An 8,795-nucleotide genomic window follows, 5' to 3' on the forward strand; every position below is an offset into this window, starting at 1 on the left:
AAGCCAAAGCTTTCGTACTATCTCAGTTTTTGGTTTCAAAATACAGACAAGCTTAATATGATTTAATATTTGCATTCGGTTAAGATTTTACACACATAAACACATATCTTGATTGTTGATTGAGAGTTGTTATATTTTTCTCATACAAATAATTTTAACCATAGGCTCCTTCCCATTCCAATTTTCAAACATGTAGCTCTATAGACGAGGCCTTCAGGCCGCGTCTTACAAAGAGATGGCAATACGACACTGAACGTGAGACATACACGTACAAACAACACAACACAAACAACAGAAACAGACAAACAACACAAACACCTATCAAAATTATCCTAACATTGTAGTTACACAAAACGGTATCAACTTACTGATAAAATGACTCGAACGGCCTCTTAGTTGAAGAAATAATATATTGGGCACAGTCCACCATTGCACGGTAACAGACAACAATTTTATGGATACGTGAAACAGACAACACTTTTTAGCTGTGTGTTTGAAACTCATCGCAACGGTTACTTCCCTTGAATATAAAACGTGTATTCCGACCACAACTTGACAACCTGAACAACATTTATATCTCAACAACGTAAGTGTACCAACTACTTTACTTGTACCACTATCTCATAATTATCTCTAAATATATATTCCACGAACAATATCAAAATATGACACTGAAAATCAATAATGTTCTCTACCAGAAAGTTTTAATCTATGCTTAGATAGTTTCCTTATAAATACAAATTAAACATCCCAATTGGAACCGCCTCACACTATTTTTATTGTCAACGGAAATTGTTTACATAGTGTTAATTGTTCCGCTTTATGGGTACATTTTTGGCAGTTTCTAGAATATTAAAGGTAAAAGTCCGATATTAGGTAGCAAACAGTTTGTATAAAGGGATTTTCTTTGCACGTCTTTCCGGCCGCGTCTTTCCGAAAGATGTTACCAGCAACCACGAATGTTGTATCTCGTGTATCGGTGCTCTACATCGAGCACTTTTAAGAACTAAGAGGTTTATTCACAAAGAGTATATCGCCCGGCCTTCCTTGCATCTTACTGTTTCTTTTCATCTGATTTTGATAGGGCATTACATTCACTTCTATCTAAAGGCATTTAAAACACGTAAACATAGTTTAAGTCGTGATGGCGTTACGGCGGGGTCAATACATAAAACAGCCAATGACGTGGGAAACATTATAAATTCTAACAAAGAAAACATGTTACAAAATGTTCATTGTATCGTCAATCGATGTGTGCAGTCGGATATAAACTGAAAGCCCATATACACAACGCTTTGAAGTTGTGAATTCCAAGTTTCCAAAACTATGCACCATGTCGTTCAAAAGTTGACCTGAAGCGAACGTGTGACGCCGGACAAAACAAACGCTACATGGTTACTTTTTATGTAATAATCCAAACTACTCGATATGAGAAAATCAAAATTAAGGCCGCAGATTCTACCTATATTATAATTAATATAAACATAGACGTAATACCAAGACACATTAATTATTCAAAACAAGTTCGTATTCACAGTGTGCTTTTTACATTTTATGGACTACATACGTTCGAGAATATCCCTGAACCCAACAGAGCACGCCACTTCAATAAGCTATGAGCCCAAAAGAGTACGCCACTTCAAAAGGACCAATATGAAATTATTCAGTTAAAAACGTTCAAATTTTAGTCCTAGTAAACGTCTGTTTACAGTTTTTAATCGAAACACTTACGAATGAAAAGAAACGGCGCACACTACGCTATATCAAATTTCACGATGTGATCTCCAAACGTTTTCATACCGGAAATAAAAAAGTGGCTTACATTAGTGTATGACCCTCCTTCATGCATGACTCAATACAAGTTTTGTTTCTTATTTTAACAATTCACAATTTACCATTAAACATGTTCTAACGTTGCTATTTTAGGCGATATTTTAAGGCGTCTTTACATAAATCAAATTCTAATATTGTAAGATAATGCAATATAAAGTGAAAACGCATGAATATTACATGTTTTCTTTTAGTTCTTTTCACATGATTTAGCAAAAATATACTTAATTAATGTAATATTTTTAAATATCAATAAATACCAGAAAACACCCACTTATTATGTCCCATGGTTCTTATGACTTTTGGCACAATATTTAACTTCATTTTCATACATTTTTTAACCAATCACATTCCTTGCATAAACCGACTGGTACCGGGACTTTCAGTAATACATCTCCCGTTGCTTTTCAAGTAATTTTGGTTTATTGTTTCACAGTTCTAATTATATTACTTGAATGAAATGTTAGCATGAAATTGAATAGCAAACTCATCGAACTCATATAGAAGCCAAACCTGTAAATGTTTTGTGAACTTTATAACCTATTATTTGGCTTATGTGACGTAAAGGAAAATAAACAAATGCAACACACATATAATTAAAACTAACAAGGTTTTCACTCAAACAGATTTGACCAATGAATATGTATTTCTATTTATAAACAAGCCGAATAATTGTACAAAAGAAATAACCAAAATGTAAATGATAAGCACGCTAAGCTATGAACATTCTGTTTATGATACAAGCTTTATCCTGTAAGTAGGTTTCATTTATATTTTATTTTCTATGACCGACTTTCCACTGCCAAATATTTTTATATTGAATCAAATTTTTAACTATGGCAAAGGCACCGATTAAATCACCAGCTAATCAAGAACCTCTGCTGTCATACCTTTCCAATGAGAGAACGCACAAAGTCCGTCGGCCATCTGTAAGTATAAACACATTGGTCTGTATGTCAAAGAAGTAACGACAATGTCTTTGATGATGAATTAAGTCTATTTCGTGAAGATGGAGTGCGCATGCATCCGTGCCTACTTAGACAGGTTAAAGAGCAGAGAGATTTCGTCCATTCAGATAGCTCTGGACAATGTCTCTCCATCTGGCACACATAAGCCTTAAAAAACTGGATGTACATAGTCTTGGGAAACTCTCCCACTGGTCATATACAGAAATGAAGCTCTGAATATTCGCAGTGGAAAACATCCTACATTCACGACATATGGCATGGCATATAATCCGTCCAACTGTCTGATAGAAATTGTTGAACAAAATTCTATGGCCAAGCTGGGGGACAACCTCTGCATCCCCGGAGAAAGCTGAAGAAGTCACCGAAGTGGTAAAAAAACCCATAACAAACTTCTCGTGTAACTCCCCAACAAAAGGACATTATGCATCAAACAGTCTATCTCAATGTGGTTCTGATATGCTACAAAGTTATTTCGGTGCATCCTTAACTGCATTGGTGGATTTAGCAGTCTGCTCCCTATACTCCTAACTTTGACTTCCATCTCGCTAACACCTGAAAAAGGAAAATGTTAAAGAAACGTTTTAAATACTTCAAAATTTAATTTAAATGAATCCAGAAATAAACCTTACGAGCAACCAAGCTTCATTCATTCACAAGGGTTAAGCACAGCCAAGTTACAAAAGTTAGGAACCATGTAGCGTTTGTCACAATTGACCTTACGCCTGGAGTTTGATTGACTGGTCAATTGACCAATCAGATAGCCGCGCTGATAAGCCCGCATCGGCTTTGTTACTATCCGCCATTTTGTCCGACAAACAAGTTACATCCGTCAATATCCGTCAATGTTATTTCCGCTGCAAAAATGGTGAAAAGGTGCAGTTATGGTAACTGCAACACAGACAGCAGATACCTCGAAAGACCTGAGAACAATATTAAGTTCTATTCATATCCATAACCAGGCAGAAACTTTGAAAAGTGTATTAGATGGCTTCGAACATGTGGGCGGCCCAATGATCAGCTGCATTTGGAAAAAAATGAAACATCACGGGAAAGCTAAGCACGTTTACGTGTGTTCAAATGTATTTTGATTAATGTTGTTTTGTTACTGTTCTGTAAACTTTGAACACGGAAGTAAAACAAACAAGTTGACATGCGTAAACCTTTTTGCGTTGATCGGGCTTCGACACACTCATAAGAATGCATGCATTGACTTTAATTTAAGAAAGTGTACAATGACAGTTAACCAATATGCTAAACATAACTCATTTATGATACTGGTCACCTTTTTTACTAAAGATATGACAGTGACTGAAGGAGTTCGTATCTGTTATTAACATTACCAGTTCAAGAAATTGGTGTGACCTAATTTGTTCTGCGAAATATTTTGGTCAGCACTTCTTTCTCCTTAGTTTATATCTTTATTATACCTCAGCACTTTGTTGATGGCCAACCTACAACGGAAAACCCTGATCCTCTACCAGCATTGCCGTAAGATTACACTTCTCTTCAAGACGGCCGCCAAAGTTGTGAGCTGTCACAGAGCCTTCCAGAAAAAGATCGCGGCTTGACAGCGTGTCCGACAACCAAATACACAAAAGGTATGTTTCTAATGTTTTTGCATAAAAAAGGAATCTGTCAAGAAACAATATTTTTTTCATGTATTTAATTTTACAGTTATCTGATAGTGTATGGTCTGAACATATGCAGTGTATTATGAATTCCAGTTTCAGACTCATAATCCTAGTAAATGCCCATTTGTGAGTTGACGGTGTAATGAAAATGTCCAAATTTAAAAACGAACTTATGCATTTGTATTCATTTATGTAACTTCCATTTATTCCACATCTTGACTAAAGCTGTAAGCCAAGGATATGCTCGGATATACTGGCTACTGGGTTCCTAAACAAAAGTCAAATACCCTCATGGAAATGAAATAGCTATTGCATTATTATCATTTCAATGCCCGAATAGTATGTCAAAAACATGAAAAAGCTTACGTTCAACTTCTACAGTGACGGATTTAAAGCTGCGAAGGCACTAAAACGGTGTACTGCTAGACGGTTGGTCCAATGGTATCCTTGGCCCACGTTCGACTGGTTATCCTGCTGGCATTACTTCGACCACTGGCATAACTTTAACCGCTGGAATGTCTTCAGTCTGTTGGTTCGGGGCCTGCACTTGTTATACGGAACAAAGTTTCTGTAAAGTGATCTCCTGATAATTGAGACGTGTACTTTTAGATATAAACCATTGGAAGGGTTTGTTTGGGATCTTTTTATACGGCATTTTAATCAAAACCTATGTGCTTTGAGGATGGGACGAAGTAAGATGTCTCAGTAAATAAAAAATAAAAAAATCGATAATTCCGTGAAGTCCTTCCTTCGTTTGGCAGACTGATTTAATAACCATACATTTGGAATGCGTATGATATAGCAATAACTTATAATTAGTCTAAACCGCACATACGATTTTGGATACATCTGAGCAGTTGCATGCATGTTTAAACAACGAAAAAATATTAGGTGGATATATATTATATATTAGTTACTTGTAAAAAGCGACTCCGTAAAGAAAGGTATGCTGGTAATAAGGACACAATGATTTTATCCATTATATATTAAATTATATTATATTATATATATAAGACGGGAAACGAAACAATGTATTTCCGAGGTTGTTTTTTAAAAAAATGGCCGAGGAGTTCCGAAAGATGAACGGCCATTATTGTTATGCATTGAGTTGATGGCTTAAGTTTCTTAGTTCAGACAGGTTATTTGCAAGGCAAAGTTATTAAAGAACATTTACCAAAACTTTGTAAAATGCAGATTCAATAACCATTGTGTTACTTCTTGTTAAGAATATGCAATATATACAGTCACGCATTTCAAAATCGTCGGTATTCCAGAAACGGAAGTTTGATATACAAGTAACATTTGCATCAAACTCAGAGCGTGTTACTAAATGATCGGCTTGTCCATACCAAATACCTTGATAAATTTGAAATTTGAGGTAAAAAATACGTTAAGTGTGAATATGAAATATAATAGCAAGATAAATACAATTAAGAACTAGTGTTTGTAGTATGTAATGTTCAGTAATGATCCGGTGCTTAAACTGTTCTTTGGAATTGCACGAATGTTGTGAATAAGTAGCACTTGTACTATACACAGCCACACGAATGGTGAGTAAAATTCAAAACTAAATCTCGATTAGCCTCTTTATCTTGGAGACCGAAAGGTGAAGAGGAATAAGATGTTTTGGGTGGCCTTCTTCTCTGCTGTCGTGCCCTCTTTGTTCCGTTATTATGGTGGAGACTGTCCCGACGGCACGATTGAGCAGCTCACGCGGCGAATTGGGGCCTCCGCCTGGCAGGTTTGTTTCCTGGTTAATTGAAGGTCACATGTGAGAATGTTTGCATCATGAATAATATCCGATTAAACAGGACAAACTACAGTTTGTAGCGAATGTCTGCATCATGTATAATATCCGAGTAGGTAGAATAAACTACAGCGTGTAGGGAGTGTCTGCCGTATGTATAATATCCGAGTAGACAGGACAAACTACATCTTGTAGATTCCCGTCAGGAAACCACTAATAAGAACTTCCCCTATGAATTTTCTTATGTGAATCCTCCCGGTTCCCAAATATCCTATCCTTTCCCGCAATACGAATTCATTAAACCCCGGATCTAACGAAACCGGATATAACGAACATCGGGATACCACGAACAAATAATTTTGTCCCAGTCTTTGTCCTTCAGTTTTCAATGTAAAAAATACGCATATGACGTAATTCAGATACAACGAAACTTCAGATATATGGAACGACTTTTTTCGGGCCTCAAAGAAAAAATGTGCAGCAAAGCTAAATAAATGTTTATAGAGAAAAGTGATGCCAACATTTGACTGTAAAAATATTTTGTGATTTTGCTGTTTCGATATTTCACAGATTTACGTTACCAAATTTAGTATTAAATAATTGAATACAGACAACGACATATTATTGCATTTGTTTCTTTCATTGTGACTATTTTGAAAAACGATTTCCGACAAATTTGGATGGGAATGCTTAATGTTGGTTTTATCATTTATTGACACAAATTGCCAAATCGTATACTTAAATGAATAGTTTTGTTAAAATATTGGCGATAATCGTGCTAGTGTTTGTTCATTCGTGCACAAAACAATGACATCCTATCTCATGATTATGCTTAAGAGGTTAGGGAAAGCAATTTATCCTTTAACACTATTCTCCTTAATCAGAGATTTGATAATGAAAAATATAACAGTATGCATAGAACCATCGCACTGGTGTTCAAAAATGTTTAGCACACACTCGTTAATAAATCGATGTTTAAACAAAGCGCTAAATGCATTTATATCACAGCGGTCATTGACACATTTTGTAATCAATACTATGTGATGCATACTGATTCTTAATACAATATTTTGCAGTAACTGCTTCTTAAAACGTTCTAAAAGGTGGTTACAACAAAATCATACAAATGTTAATACATAAAAAAGACGAACTATAATTGCCAAGTTTAATACATGAAATTAATTTGAGGAACAAAATAAGCAATGAGGTGTGGTTATGCGACGTGTGCTTACAATCCTTGTTTGTTATATAATAAAGTTCGTTATACACACTCCGAAAATAAGAGCATAGTTCGTTATACAGATAAAATGAACTCCATATATAACGACCACATCAGAAAGGTCCCGAGGAGTTCGTTATATCCGGAGTTTACTGTAAGACAATAGTCTTTTTGAGGGGATGCTTCAGCACACGTGTTACATAAGTAAATATTCTCTGTATGCACTTATATGAGGTTGTAAAAATTATTAGCTAGGGAATGCATCACTGCAAGTCTCACACATGTTAGACCTCTCATATGACTCCATTGGCTACTTTTCCAAGCAAAAGCAGCAGGACATGTACTCTCATGCGACATTTTAACTTAGATCCTTTAAAAAAAATAGCCCAATTTTTATCGCACTTGAATGGCTTCTCGCCTGTGTGTATTGTCATATGTCTCTGCAAATCAAGTTTCCGATAGAAAGCAATATTACAAACCTCTCACTTAAATGGTTTCTCCCCTGTGCGTGTGTTCACAGGCCAAGTCATGTGACTGTATTGAGCGAAAGCAGCCTCTAATATCGTACACTTGTATGGCTTCTTTCCCATGTGTATTCTTAAATGTGCCTGTGAAAAAAACTTTCTGAGAGAAAGCAGCATCGCTTATCTCACAATTGTATGGCTTCTCTCATGTGTGTATACTTAAATGTTTCGTTTCTTTAACATACTTTTATGTGAGAAAGCAGAATCATATATCTCACACTTGTATGTCTTCTCTCCTGAGTGTATTCTTGCATGTCTCTTTAAACCACCTTTCTGAAAGAAAGCAGCATTATATATCTCACACTTGTATGGCTTATCTTCTGTATGTTTTTTCATGTGACGTTTTAAATCAAATGTTCGGGACAGATCAGCCCACAGACTTAAGACGTGAATACATTATTTCCTGTGTGGTTATCCATTGAATATTGAAGTAAATTACAATGGTATATTTTTTCACAAACACCATTGATCTTAACATTCATGTAAATGTATTTGTGAGTAATGGACATTATTTTAATTTACATATATACACGCTAACATCACTGAAAAACAACAAACACAATTCAATCAAAAACGGAGAAAAACTTCAAATAACTAATCATTTTCATAGCAATAATTTAAAAGCAGGAACTATCAGAATGAAACACTCTTTGTGAAACAGTGTAAAATTGTCGAATTTCATTATTTTTCATTTTTACACCGACAACTGACACATTACTTAAATGTAGTTGTTGTATATAACACTCGTGGTTAAACGAACAATTATGCTCATACCTCGAACAAATCCTCCGCCTATCTCTAATTGATATTCAATTCAATTCAACATTTTATTGCATTAAACATATCAGACATGTTTATAGCAAATACAAAATACAT

This window comes from Mya arenaria, chromosome 16, assembly GCF_026914265.1.
Source record: "Mya arenaria isolate MELC-2E11 chromosome 16, ASM2691426v1".
NCBI classification, from domain to species: Eukaryota; Metazoa; Mollusca; class Bivalvia; order Myida; family Myidae; genus Mya; species Mya arenaria.